Source organism: Desmodus rotundus, chromosome X (assembly GCF_022682495.2).
Source record: "Desmodus rotundus isolate HL8 chromosome X, HLdesRot8A.1, whole genome shotgun sequence".
NCBI lineage: Eukaryota > Metazoa > Chordata > Mammalia > Chiroptera > Phyllostomidae > Desmodus > Desmodus rotundus.
The window spans coordinates 72064241-72079895 of record NC_071400.1 but is presented as its reverse complement, the minus strand read 5'-3'; the positions used below and the strand labels follow the sequence as shown (position 1 = coordinate 72079895).

Genomic DNA, 15655 nt, shown 5'->3' with positions numbered 1-15655 from the left:
GCTTTCCCAGGGTTATATGGGGTCTCTAACACCACCACTTTCTCTCCATCTAGAGAAAATATATAAATGTGTGCCCTGGTATTATTATAGGGGATTATATATGTTCACAGATATTCTTTTTCTTTAAGAAACTTCTTAAACTTTGCTGCTTAATCTATTATTAATAAAAATAAGATTCTTTATAGCTCACATCTAAAGTGATCTCAACATAGTATGGCATGACATTGCTTAAGGAACACTGATTTATGAGAGCAAAGCTCCCACATGTCTTACAAAATCCCATACTGCCTTGATTAAATTTGTTTTTGTTTCTCTGTATCTTGCATTGCTTTGAGCTGTGGAATCTCAAATCCCATGTACTTGGACTGAAAGCAAGAACTACTGGTACTTAGGGAGTTTGAGACACATTTAATGATCCTTAACCATTTATACCTCAAAAATTATAGTCCAGCGGTCACTAGGGACATAAGATGACCTTCTTGTTCTTTGAATGGTGTCTGTCAAGACTATATCTCCATTATCAATAAGGACGAAGATGCATTTTTTAAATCCTGTGGGTCACATGTCTCAGTGGATTTCCTCTGCTGAGAAGATACTCAGTCAGACTCACAGTAGCTTTAGGATCATTCAGGCTGAGCAGCCTTTTCCTGGACATGTCATGAAACTCAGGAAGGCCTTCATTGACCATGTCTGTACTCTGCTACCTTGTACCCCTGGCCATGGCTGATGGTGAGGTAGAAACCCAACCCCATAGGGGTAGGTGAGTGTCTCTCTGTCTTGGAAATTGGGCCTTAGAACAGAGAAATACAGCACTGGAGAGGTGTTGGCACCAAATCCCTGCCAATCACAGCTCTTTAGGGTGAAACTTGGTGAATGCCTTCTCCTGAGGGCTCTGGAAGTGTTCTGGGTTTGCCTCATCTGGCCAGCTAATGATTCATTGGATTCTGTAAGATAAGTATTTTTTAAATTAAATTTAACTGTGCCTTTTCTTGTTGTTGTTGATTTTGTCAAAGTTGGTTTGCGTTGCTTAAAAGTGAGAACACTTTAACTAATGGAGGTCTCCCCAAAATAATGAAGTACATGGAGACTGACTGGCTTTAGTGAAGGGACTTTTGTTTTAGCCTTAGCTCTGTCACTCACTGGTATGACCATGAATAAGCTATGTAAATTATTTGAAACTTTATTTCCTCTACCATAAAAAAATGGGTGGACTAGAAGAGTCATAAGGTACTGAGGCAGTTTAACAAGTGGTTCCAATACTCTTTGACATCCTTTATTGAGAGGTGGGGTCTATGTTCCCTTGCCTTGAATTTGGTAGACTTGTGACTGCTTCAATCAATAGAGAGAGCATGGCGGGAGTAATGCTGTGCAACTTCTGATGCTGGGTCCTAAAAAGCAATGCAGCTTCTCTCTTGTTTTCTAGGACACTTGTGTTGGAGCTACAAGTCCCTATGTAAGAAGTTTGGCTACACTATGGAGGCCTTACTGTGATGAAGGGCAAACCACATCCAGGGGCCACGCATAAGTGTTATAGTGGAGTCTCAGCTGAGCTTCCTTCAGACAGCCAATATCAATTGTCAACCATGTGAATGGCCATCATGGATGTCCAGCCCAGTCTAGCCTTCAGATGACTGCAACTTTAGCTTCCATCTGCTTGAAGCCACATGACAGATCCCAAGTGACACAAATTCTCCTTCTAAATTCCTGTGGGCTTAACATAATTATTATTTTATGCAATAAGTTCTGGAGTTGTTATTATACAACCATAGTAATGGAAAGTGTCTCCTCTGGCCATGACATTCGTTCACTCTCTCCCTCTATTCTTCTATCCGTCCATCCAATTCTTCCATCCAGCCAGCATTCTTAAAGATCTGACTCTCCACAGGACTGGGGCCTCAAAGATGAATCAGTCACTGCCCATGGCCTTGCAAAGCTTCTAGAGCATATGGGAAAGGTAAAATCAACATGCATAAAACCAGGCCAAACCACAGGAAACATTATAAAAGAGTGGCAAGAATGCAGGGCAGCAAGTTGTAAACTCTGCTTTAGGAACAGTTAAATCTGATTGGTGACTAAGACAGATAAGGTCCTGGCTCTTGTGAGTAGATATCCTAATGGAGGGTATAGTCAATAAAGGAATAAACAAACTGAGGAAACACATTGGCAATGAGGAGAATGGGGTGGAGTGGGCAAGGCTGGGGAAGCCAATTATAAGGCTGAAGTAAAGTCCAAATGAGAGAGGAGGGGGAAGAGGACTGGGGTAAGAGAGAATGGAGGGAAGGCTGACAGGACAGCCAAGCAGCAGTGGGCGTTAGACTGGGTTTGGCAATCAATTGGAGAGGGTGGCTGGGTTGGTTGGTCTACATTATTCCTGTACTGTCTATCTCTTGGTTGGAGGGCATTTTGCCCATTCAAGGGGCCATCCTTGGAGTATCCTCACTAACTTCCATATCAGAACTTATCTTTGGGAAAGATTCTGACAAAGTTATTTACAAGAAGGTACTGGTGACCAATAATAGTATTTATCGTGGTTTTTTTCCCCCACTGGGCATCAGTTGTATAACATTTAAACTAAAGAAATGAAGCCTTAAGGGTTAGAATATCTGGAATTGACAAAAGGGGTGTTGTATATGACTCAAGTCAGCCTGAGTCAAAAAGGAGTGAATGCAGCAGAGTTACATGAGGGACATCCAAAATCCTGTCCTCTTCTTTCTCCGGGTTTCTGTGCTTCTTCTCCCTGCTTCTCCCTGTGGCTCTGCAGAATTCTTCTGTGTTTCATGTTGAATGGCCTTTTCTGCATCTCTGACCACATGGGCCAAACATGGCAGCCCCAAATGGTATCTTTGCCCCTAAGTTTGTATCACCTTATGTCCATTACCCATAGTTAACTACTGAACCAGTTGAGTCCAATTTCCAAGTTTTGGTGAAGAGACTGTAGCCCAGCTTAGAGTTAAGTCTCTGCTAGTACATTAAGCTGTGGGTAGGCTTGGTCAATCAGGAAAGGGTTGCCTGGGCAAGTCTTCTCTGAGCAGAGCCCTGCATGGGAAGGAGATATTAGTCACTTCTATTACATTAGAGGTGAGCTTTTGGGTGGAAGGCACCCCAGGATGCAGATTCCATCTGATATCTGATATCTCATAAAGCTGAATTTGTCCTCAGTAACCTTTCTGGAGACTACTGGCAGCTATTGTTAGAAACATCTTTCCCTTAGCTACACTGTTCCAAAAGGAGATGAAAAAGATCAGTGACAGCTGGTGGTTTGTTTTTATTCTTTTAAGTCTCAGATGGCTGTAGTTGTCTGTTAATTAGCCTCCAGGAAAGCCCTCCTTTACTTTGATTCCTGTGATGGACCCGTGAGCATTTAAGCCTACACATGGTAGCACCTCCACTACAATTTTGCTTGTCCTGTTTTCCTAGAAGTTAAGGTATATGCCTCCATTATTAATTCAGTTGCTTCAATAAAGAAGAGAGTAGTGTTTCTGAGAAAAATTCTTCCCACTCAAATCTTAGAGAGGGTCAAGTCACTAGCCTGCATTGAACTTCTATCTTATGCTTGGCACCATGCCAGGAATACTTCTGCCAACCACTTTATTAATCTCATATCAATGACGTGATGCTCAGCAGAGAGAATCCCATGTAGTGGGTGAGTTTCTAACCTCGCAGCTTCTTATCTAGATCTTAACCTTATTTTTCCTGTACATGGAATCATCAAGTATGAAGTTAAGGCACAGGGTTGTTGGATCCCTTTTTAAAAAAGCAACACAGCACAATTGTATTACAAAAAAAAAAAAAAATCCACCCCTAGAATACTTTAGTACTTCTAAACAGGGATGATTTCCACGTATGAAGGGTTTTGTATGAGAAGTATTTTGCGAAGCATAAGGGACCAAAAGAAGGGAAACCTCAAATGGAAAGTTTGAACTTAAGTTTTCTTCTGAAGAGCTCTAAATTTTATTTTATTATTTTTTAAAAATTTATTTATTTATTTGTATTCAGTTACAATTGTCTGCATTTTCTCCCCTTCCCTCCACCCCACCCCAGCCAGTCCCACCTCCCTCCCCCACCTCTACCCTCCCCCTTGATTTTGTCCTTGTGTCCTTTAGAGTAAGGAGCTCTAAATTTTAGTATCTTGCCTCTTGGAATGGATGAATTCCTTTAATTGGCTTCAAACAGCATCTTGCACAGTAGTGTGCACTTTCTCAGGTTGACTAAACATTGTTTGGTCACTGAAATGGTATTCCTAGTAATGTTATAAACTTCCAGGATTAATCCCTAGTTTTTTACACTGGTGAGCCTGCCAGGAGAAAGGTGAGCAGGAAGTATTGATGTTGGTATTTAATGCAAAGGGTGTAAATGACTGGCATATCTGTAGCCATAATAACAGATCGCTGAACTTTATTGACCACATCAATAACACAAGGCATCTTATTTGGTTTTCACAGTGATTCTAAAATTTAAGTGGTGTTATTCCAGCATTAGAAAGATGGGAGCTCTAGATTCAGAAGTTAAATCATAACTTGCTCTGGGGAAGCATGGTAGTGCAGAGTTTAAGGCACGTAGATTCAAATCCTGGCTTATGGCTTCTTAGGTGTGGGATCTTGCCTCTAGGTTTCTCATTACATTTTTATAGTGCAAAAAATGGTTATGGTGAAAGTCACATATTTAATGGTGTTTAGGTGAGGATGAAATAAAATCCTGTATGTCTGGCTCCTGCTATGACTACCCCATAAGGCCACACAGCTCACAAGTGGCAGGTCTGGGACTTGAACCCAAAGCTGTTGAAATAACAGCTTGCAACATTCTACACTACTTGCCATGGATGGATTTTTATTCCAAAATGAAGATAGACTGATGTTAATAAAAAATTTGAGGGTTTGGAGTCAGCTTCTAAGTTTGGCTAATGGGTTACAGTTCCTCTCCCCCATACACCCACACATATATATTCATCTGAGAACATTTCTGTATAGATTTAAGGAAAATTCTGTTATGATGGGGCAAAAGAAATCATACCATGATGTGGAATGTATACTTATTGACAGATGTTAGTTCCGCTAGGCAATCCTTTTGTTCTTATTGTTTTTCTTCATAAATCAACTTCACTGGTATATAATTTACATATAATAAAATACAGTCATTTTATGTTTGATAAATTTTGATAAATGTATACATCTGTGAAACCACCATGATAATTAAGCTACAAAGCATTCTCATCATCCCTGAAAGTTTTTTCATACCTCTTTGTAGTCAATACCTCCAGTCCCATCCCTAGGTAACCACTGATCTGCTTTCTGTCAATATACAATCTGCCTGTTCTAGAATTTCATATAAATGAAATCATATAATTTGTACTCTTTTGTTTTTGATTTATTTTCTTTGACAATGTGTCTGAGATTCATCTATGTTATTCTGTGTATCAGTAGTTAATCATTTTTTTGGCTGTGTTGTAGATCCTTGTATGTCTATGACCACATATTTACCCATTCATCCTGACAGACTATCAATCATTCAACAAAAGTTAGGGCCAGAGAGAACCATCTTAGTCCTTGGCAACTGGGACCCCCTCCCTGGGTCCTGGGCTTTAGACAACCTCCCTTTGACTCTACTCCAGGCACATCCTTCCCTATGAGATGAAATGGCTGTGGGGTCAAGGGGATATGACTATCTAGAACCCTTGCCTAGATACACAGAGCCAGACAATCCCCTGCCCAAATGTCTCTGAGTCTGCTGCCAGGGCCTGCATCAGCCTTTTCCCCAGATCAATCCTCCTGTGGTAGACAGTTGATATAGACTAAAAGCTTGTGTCCACCCCAAATTCATATGTTGAAACTTAATCCTCAATATATTTAGAGGTGGAGACTTTGGGAGGTAATTAAGTCATGAGAGCTCTGCAATCATGAATGGGTTTAGTGTCATATAAAAGGGGCCCCAGATAGCGCCTTTGCCTCTTCCACTATGTGAGGACAGAGTAAAAAGATGGTCATCTATGAACCAGGAAGCAGGTTCTCACCAGGCACTAAATCTACCAATGCCTTGATTTTGGACTTTCTAGCTTCCTAAACTATGAGAAATAAATTGCTGTTGTTGATAACCCACCCAGTCTACAGTATTATTTTAAAGTTACCCAAATGGAGAACAGTGCTATACCCTCAAGCCTGAGAAGTGGCTGTCTTCAGGGGGAGAGGGGTCGTGAGGGGTAGAGGGTATAGGGAGAATGCAGAAACCTTGGATGTGCAGGCTGAGCTGTCCATGCTCATGCATGCAAGTCTCCTATGAGAAGGGAAGAGGGGGTGTGCTGCAGTCTGGGGGCCTTTATTTGTATTTATTCCCCAGCCCACAAATGATAGGGGTGGGCATGTGGCCATAGGAGCAGGAGCAGAAGGCAGGAAGAGATTCTCAAGAAGAAATAAAAATTGTAAATACACAGAAAACCAATTTTAAGGTTGCACAGAACAGAGGGTTTAGTATTAGAAATGATTTTAGATTTCATGTTCTCACATTCTTTAACTTCACAAATGAGAAAACTGAGGTTAAGTGACTTCTCCAAGGTCACACAGCTAGTTAGTGGAAGATTCAAGATAAGAAATAATATTTTCTAATTCTAAGCCAGGGCTCTTTTAATAACGTATATAGAAAAACAGTGGTCTTTAAACTCTTTCATTTGCATATCCTCTAAATTATTTTTGTGAAACTGTGAACCCCCTTCATATATTTAAAGTTAAGTCTTTAAATATTTAAATCATAACTTAAATAATTGCAAAGAATTTTATTTCCAATGTATTAGAAATATTGTAATTTACATTACACCTAGAAGTGAAATATGAGCCACGGTCCCAGCCTGCTCTGCACTGGCCAACCAGAGCAAATCCAGTGACTCACCTCTGCCACGCTAACTCCTCGCTGGCTCTCCCCTCACACACTCTCACACCCCGCTCGACAAGGCAGCGGCAGCGTCAGTGGTGGGGGACTCCAACTCCTGGGACACGAATACGTTCTCTATGGAAGACCTGGTGTGGAAGATGTGGGATGTGGGCACCAGGGGCGGGGACCGCTGGGAAGGCGCGGATGAGGATGAGGGTGTCAAGGATAGCTGGGATGATGATGATGAAAAAAAAGAGGAAGCAGAAGTGAAACCAAAAGTAAAAATTTCAGAAAATAAAAAAATAACAGAGAAGATAAAAGAGAAAGAATGGCAACAGAAGAAAGGGCAAGAAGAAATTAAAAAGCAGAAGAACCTCAGGAAACTAAAGTGCTAACGCCAGAAGAACAATTAGCAGATAAAATGAGGCTAAAGAAATTACAGGAAGAATCAGACCTCAAATTAGCAAAAGAAACTTTTGGTGTTACTAATACAATTTATGGAATAGATGCTATGAACCCATCTTCAAGAGATGACTTCACAGAGTTTGGAAAGTTACTATAAGATAAAATTACATAATATGAAACGTCACTATATTATGCCAGAGTTTTGGAAGCCTTAGTTCGAGATGTATGTATTTCATTAGAAATTGATGACTTGAAAAAGATTACCAATTCATTGACTGTGCTTTGTAGTGAGAAACAGAAGCAAGAAAGGCAAAGCAAACCCAAAAAGAAGAAAGGTGTGGTTCCTGGAGGGGGATTAAAGGCCACTATGAAAGACGATCTGGCAGATTATGGTGGTTATGATGCAGGATATGTACAAGACTATGAAGATTTCATGTGACATTTTATCTCCTCTGGTGTCTTCTTTCTGTTCCCCACAATCCCTTCAACATGTAGCACAACTTCCTTTCCTTTTAGCTCAGCCAAATGCTACAATCAGAAGTGCAGTATCTTTTGTGCTGGTTATTTAACCCCTTGACGCTTAGGTGCTTATGTGCAAATGAGGGAACTTGGATCTTGCTGCCAAGGGGTTAAAATTGGGAACTTCAGTTGCTACTAAATCATAGTTTAAAAAACACGAACAAACAAAAAGCTAATAATGTTGTCATTGTTGCTATCTGATTCTATAGCAGCAGTCACTAAATTGGAAGCAAGGGTTGCAACATGACAAAATATTGTGTAGTATTGACCAGCACCATTCAGTAATACGGCCTTAACCATACCTCCTTGACTACTTCATAACTTATCAAGAAAAGCAGTTTGCGGCAAGGTTGTGTGGTACGCACCTAGTATTGAAATTGCTTTGTCTTAAAATTGAGTGTGAGGATATTAAACATACATTGTGAAGAAGACTGCTTATCTCAGAGTGAAGATATGGCAGCTGAAAAGCACTAGTTTGATACTCAAAAGTTAAATGACCAAAACCCTCCAACTTTGAAACTGAAGAATGTAAACCTCTCCATTTTTGCATTACAAGTTGTGGACTCTCTTGAATGCAGACTGTTTAGTTAATCAGACTATTCTACTGATGAAGTGCTTTGGATGGGGGAGGGAAACCCTACTTGTTTTATTTGCCTGATCTGAATGTCTGAGAAACAAATTTTTGTTCGCTTAGGCTGCAATGGAAAAACTTTAAACAGGGTTTTGGCATTTTCTTTCCTTTATAAAACATGCTCAGCAAGCTGCACCAGTTAACTACAGTTTGGTAAATTGTTATGTTAACAATTATGACATCTGCAATACTTTATAAAGCAAATAATTTAATAAAATCACTATTGTGAGGACTAAAAACCAAAAAGAAGTGGAATTTAAATACCATAGCCATTTGATACCCATTAACACATATTTAAAAAACACACGAACAAGCTTTTCCTTAATAGAAAGAAATTTTACATCATTTCCTTTTCTCTTTGAACTTGAATTTTCTTTCTATCCTAGTGTACTTTATACTTGAAAGATTTTTATTTATTACTCTATTGTAATTTCCGGCACATACACTAACACTCACATATTGAAATTATACATTACCATTTTCTGTGTCCTTTTTTTATTTATTAAATAAGTATTTATTGAATGCTTATTATGTGCCAGATATTATCCCAGGTACTATTCTAGTAAACAAAACAGACAAAAATCCCTACCCTTATGGAACTTACTTTACGGTGAAGGAGATATTCAATATACAGAAAAAATAAGTAAAATATATGTAATTTTAGATATTAAACAGTGCTAAGAATGGAAACAAAGCAGGGAAAGGAAGTCTGTAGTGTCAGATGAGAGGTGTTGTTTACGTTTTTGACAGGGTGACCACCCTGAAAAAGTGACTTTTGTGAAAGATTTGAAGTAAGAAAAGGATCCAGTTATTTGAATATGAGGAAAAGAGTATGTTAGATAGAAGGAATAGCTGGTGCAAATACCCTGAGGCCAGAATGTGCCTACCATGTTTGGAGAAGGGCTGGAGCCAGGAAATGGAGACAGGAGCCCCCAGAGATGAGCTCAGAGGTCTTGAGTAGTAAGATTATGTAGGGCCTTGTATGATATTTTAACGATTTTTAAAATCTTTGACTAATTATGGAAGGTTTTGAGCAAAAAAATTATGTCATTTGACTTAAACTTTAACAAGATCTTTCTGGCTGCTTTGTTGAAAATCAAAAGCAAAGGATTAAGGACCAAAGTAGGGAAAGCTGTTAGGCTGGATGCTAGATAGCTTTCATTTGTTCTTCAGATATACTCTCCACCATTCTCCACTGTGCTCTGTACCCTTTATGGAGGCTGACCTTTATGGACTGTATTGGTGGGCTGCTTGCTCTCTGGCTTCCAGTAGATTTAGCTAATGGAGACCAGTTGGAGATGAGAGGGAGGGAGGAGAATGAGATCAAGGCATTTATTCTATTTATTCCTCTGGTTCTCTCCCTGTTGAGTTATTGCAGGTCAGCTATGTCCCTCTACCTAGGGCCACAACTCCCATCACATAGTAGTGTCCCCCTATAGCTAGTCTTTGGGATCCTGGTAATTGCTTTCTTCTGTTGCTCCTTTAGGCCTCGAAGTGGACATGACATCTCCTTTATGTGAGTCCCTGATATTTCATCATCCCTTCACCATGGTCACATCTTTGCAAGTGTTACAGAAGCAGTCAATAGTATTCTGGAACAGCTGTGGGGTTTGATTGCCTGCCATCAAGAAGCATGACTACAAAGGCAAGAGTTTGGTGAAAAAGGAAAGGGGTTATTTATTTAAAGGTTACACAGATTTAGAATAATGGCAGTTTTTTTTCCACTAAGACCCATTGCCTTTTAAAACACCTGAAAACAAATAGCCTTGCCTCCTTCTGCAAGCCAAGCCAGACCAAGTTTCAGAATATGGTACTCAAAGTACCAACTGTCAGAAGAGCAGAAGTCTGAAGCTCAGCATTCCTGGTCAAAGTTTAGCTCCAAGCACCTCTCATGTGTCTGTGTGCTTGGTTAGGCAGATCCCTGCAGCCCTACCAGCTCTGTTGCCGTCTTCTTCAGGCACACCTCCCAATCTCATGGTGGCCCCCAGTTACTCAGCCCACCCTAATTTAAATGCTTGACTCAGAACTTCCTGCATGATCTAACATCTGGCCCTTCCTATGGTGTATTAGTGTCCACCATTTTTGCCAGCTCCCCAGTGTCTTTGACCCTCTTTCAGTTGCCATCTTTAATCAAAGCAAGAATTCCCAGTGACGTACATCAACAGACGTCTGGGGAGGGCATCTGCCACACCCTCCCCTCGCAGCTCAGGCAAGTGTTGTATGAGCTTCCCCCTGGCTATGTCATGTGTCACTCTGCTAGTACACTTTCTCACAGTCCCATACACAATTTTTCAGCTTGCACAGATCTTCCCATCAGGAAGGGACTGGCTGTTAATCTACTTTTATTATGTAATGTACCTCAAATGCTGTACTTTCCACTCTGTGGGCACCTCTCCCTGCTCCTCTCCTGTCTGAAGGCAGGATTGTGGGTGTTGTTCCCCTACTTTCAGGGACCCATGCTCTATACCCTGTTATACAAGCATAGTCCCTTACTTAAATTCTCATCAGTTACTTCTTTTGTGTGCTAACAATTTCCTGTTGGGGCCCTGGCTCTTTTAGTTATTTATTGTTATGTGAAAAACAATGCCAAACTTAATGCCCTAAAACAATGACACTCATTTATTTGCCCATGATTTTATAATTTAGGCAAGGCTTGGCAACTACAGCTCATCTTCATCCCATGTGTCATTAGCTAGTTTAGCTGGGGCGGGAGGGTTCACTTCCAAGATGGCTCACTCATATGGCTAGCAGGTTGGTGCTAGCTGTTGTTAAGAAGCTCAACTGGGGCTGTGGGTCAAGGGCTTTGATTCCCTTCTGAGTGGGTTATTAGGTCTTCCACAGAGCATGGAGGCTGGGTTCCAAGAGGCAGGAAGCACAAGCTGCCAGTCCTCTTAAAGCCTAGATTCAGAACTGACTCAGAACCACTTCTTTTATATGCAATTAGCTAATGTAGTCAGAGGCCAATACAAGATTCAAGAGGGTAGAAAGCACAATGAATTTATGGCCATCTTTAATGCAAAATGCCAACTGAGACAGGAGGCTGTTGCCATAATCTGGGTAAGAGATGATGACAGCTTGGTGAAATGAGAAGTGTTAGATCCTGGTTATAGTTTGAAGAGAGATGACAGGGTTTGCTGATTGGATGTGAGGTATGAAAGAAGGAGGAAAGTTGTGTTAATCTGTTTTCTCAAAAGCAGACGACTAGATGGAATTGAACATGTGAGCATTTTATTAGTATTATTTCCTACATGAAAGAAAATAGGGAGGGAGCCAATGAAAGCTGGGTCAGCCATCAGACCATGATGGAAGTCTGACCCTGGATGAAGGAGAGAAAGAGAAAAGGTTGGGTGGAAGAGTCCAAGGCCACTGTGACATTTAAGGAAGTTTTGGCAAAGCCTTTGGAGAGTTCTTGAGACCCTTGAAACCATCTTGCATGCAGTGTGAAAAATGTTTTCATATTTTAATTTCCACAGTGTGAAGCAGAGTGATTTGGAATGTCCTCAAACAAGGTGCTGGTGTTTACTTAGAAAATCATTGGAGCAGCCCTCCAAGGTATATTGACATAGGGACACTTTGGGGAGCTAATTTGAGAGGGCCTGACATAGGGCAAGCTCTATCCCTCAGCCTGGAGAAAGGTGATCTGCTTTCCTGGTGTCTTAGGCCATGCTAGGGAATAAAAGCTCAGGGTTAGGCTAGAGACAGAATGAGGTTGGGGGATTGGAGAAAACAATCTGATGTTGGTGCTAAAGGAGTGGCCCAAAGTGGAAGACAGGAGAGCTTTTAAGAATCTGTGGAATGAGTTAGGCTACTTCAAGCCAGTTTCAAAAATTGAGGCTGGACATATGGGATGAGGAGGAATTTGGGTTTGGAATCAGCCCTGAAGGGTTCTGAGAGGAGAAAGGATAGTTAGGATGGGTGAAAGAGAAATTACTTAATCTCAGGAGCTCTGGTTCCTTAGGACAGTCCTTCTCATCCCCTTGGGTGCCATAAAGTCTCCCCATAGTAAATGTGGCTAAGAAGCCTGCTATGGGGCCATGCCAGCCCATTACTCCATTTTTGATGTTGTGCTGAGATCATTGCATGTATTCCTCATTGTTTGTGTGGCCTTTGGAAAACTCCATTCTTAGCCTCCATTTCCTTATCTCTAAAATGGGAATGAAGATATTTACTTTTGTTGCTTTTTTTTTTTAATTTTTTTTATTGTTATGCAATTACAGTTGTATGCCTTTTCTTTTTAAAAATAATTTTAATGGCTATTTCATTATTCTGCTGCTTTTTTTAACATTGTAAAAAATCAAAGGTGAATGTGCTTTCTAAATCATGATGCCCATGAAATTCAATTCAGTATCAGTGAGGACCCCATATGTTCCAGACACCATGGGATGGGGGTAAGGGGTAGTTAGACGCAGAAGGCCATGTGAGAGCAGAAACTGCCTTGAGTGAGAACCAGGAACTGATAAAACTGATAAGGGAGGATGAAGCAGAGATGTTGGATTCACTGGTAAGGCAATCTGGAGCTACAGGGAGAAGCAGTAATAAATTTCAATTCAGGAGATCCAGGCACATATTCATGGAGAAGGAGAAGTTTGCCTTGGGCCTTGAAGGTGTAGTGGGAGTTTATTATGCAGAGAAGTGGGGCAAAGGCATTCCAGGCTGAGGCACATGCAAGGTGCTAATCCGGAGACATGGAAATATTTGGGATGTGCAGAGGACTGCATACATTTCAGTTAATTTGGGTTAGACTTTTCATTTTTGCTATTTAAAATATTATTGCCATGAGCAGTCATACACATATGTCTTTATACATTTCTCCAATTATTTTCTGAACATAAATATCTGATATGAGATCAATAGATCAGAAATCCCTTTTAGGCCTTTGAATTCATATTATATTACCCTCTAAAAAGCTTGTACCACCATCTCTTATGTAAAAGAGCTGGCTTTATCACACCTTTCTCTGAATCTACCATGACTTCTTATGCCAATATAACAAGATAACAATTTCTGAAATGGCATTTGATCCATCATCTATGATTTGATCTCAAACCTTTTTAATCCTGTTTCTGCCTCAGTGGCAGTATTGTATAGTGGTTAGGGACACAGCTCTAGAGGATACTGCTTAGGATTGAACCCTGAATCTACCACTTCACAGATGGGCTGAGCATTCTTTCAAAGGTCACTGGGATTCTACACACTTGTTTCCTTATCTCTGGATGGACTGGTCCTATGAAAAATCTTGGGGGCTCATTTTTATTTTCAATTTTTTAATGATGATCACACATTGCAATATTTATTTAATAAATTCTTATCACCAAAGACAGATCCAGAGAGGGATCACAAGGCTAATGCCAACAACTGAGAAACAGACAAATTTCACTTTCCTATGCTATAGAACTTGCATTTTATTGTTTATTTCTATTAATATTTTTCATTATTTTTATGTATTTTATTTTATTATTACTTTTTATTTCTCTTCTTTCTGTTTACTTTTCTTCATTTTGTTTATTTGTTTAATTGCATCATTTGACTGGTTTTCCTTGTTCTCTTTTTCATATTGCATTTTAATTTTTCTTCTTTCACTTCACTTGTATTCCAATAACACACTACTCTTTGTCTTTTACTTTCTATTCTTTTTACTCAGATCATATATATCTTGTCATATTATTGTTGTTTCAGTATTATTGTAAATAATTATTGTTCCATATTATTGTAAATACTATACAGCACCCCTCCCTGGTCTTGGCCCATTTCACTATCTTCCTGAGCTTTATTACTGTTGTGGTTAACTCTATTCTCTCACACACTATGCTTAGTTTCTATCCATTACTCTCACTATATCTCACCATTTAACCTCACATAAGCACTCATTTTCTTGATTCAGCTCACATTCCTTCTCCCATCTAATAAGAGTCTTATCTCTTTTTAACCTTTTATAAAAAGTGGCTACTTGGGTGAAATATCACAGTTATCACTGTGCTTCTCCAAAGGATCTCCTATCTGTTCTCTACTTGTTGGTACTTTAAATACTCTGATAGAAGACTCTCCCACTATCTTAATCCATTTTACCTTGCCAGTCACTGATCACATACAAGATTAGGTGGGAGTTGTGAACACCAGTAAGCCACTGGAGGAGAGAGCCCACCAACAAAGGAACCACCAACAGGTAAAACCAAAGAACAACAAGAGAGCCCACACAAGCAGAAGAAAGGGCAATCCTAGAATATCCAGACAAGGAGATCAAAGAGACCACATCACCATCACTGAATCCCATAGAACTCCTACATAAAAGTTCACCATACAAAGACACCTAGCAAAGAAGAGCATCAGGAAGTGCAGAAACAAACAAAAGGAGTCACCTAAAATGGGGAGACAAAGAAAAAATCTGCAATCAAAAGGAATGGAAGACTCCCCACTAAAAGAGATAAATGAAATGGAGGCAAGCAAACTATAAAGTATACAATTCAAAACAATGGTTATAAGGATGCTCAAGGAACTCACAGACAACTACAAGGAAATGAGTGAGAACTACAACAGCATGAAAAAGGAAATAGAAACTATAAACAAGAACTAGGAAGAAATGATGAATACAATTTCTGAAATAAAAAACACACTAGAAGGAATTACAAGTAGGCTGGATGAAGCAGAGGACTGAATTAGTGAGCTGGAAGATAAGGTAGAAAGAAACACCCAGGTAGAGCAACTGCATGAAAAAAGACTAAAAAAATATGAAGATAGCTCATGGGAACTGCAAGACAACATGAAACACAACAACATTTGAATAATAGGAATACCAAAAGGAGAAGAAAAGGAGCAAGGGATAGAAACCCTGTTTGAAAAAATGACAGAAAACTTCCCTAACCTGTAGAGGGGAAAAACCATGCAAGTTCAGGAAGCACAGAGGATCCCAATCAAGATGAACCCAAAGAGGCCTACTCCAAGACACAACATAATTAAAATGCCAAGTTTTAAAGACAAAGAGAGAATCTTAAAAACAGCAAAGGAGGAATCAGAAGTAACATACAAAGGAGATCTGATAAGGCTAGCAGCTGATTTCTCAACAGACATACTTCAGGCCAGGAGAGAATGGCAAAAAATATTCCAAGTATTGAAAAGCAAAGGCCTGCAACCAAGACTACTCTAACCAGTGAGGCTCTCAATTAAAATGGAAAGTGAAATAAGGAGTTTCCCAGAGAAAAGAAGGGTGAAAGGAAACACCTCTAGCAAACCAGCACTGCAAGATAT

The 15655-nt window shown here is 39.9% G+C and overlaps 1 pseudogene; it reads left to right on the top strand.

Annotated features, from left to right (window-relative positions):
- Positions 1-686: 686 nt before the first annotated feature.
- On the top strand, positions 687-8051 carry LOC112322417 (eukaryotic translation initiation factor 3 subunit J-like; annotated as a pseudogene).
- Positions 8052-15655: the final 7604 nt, after the last annotated feature.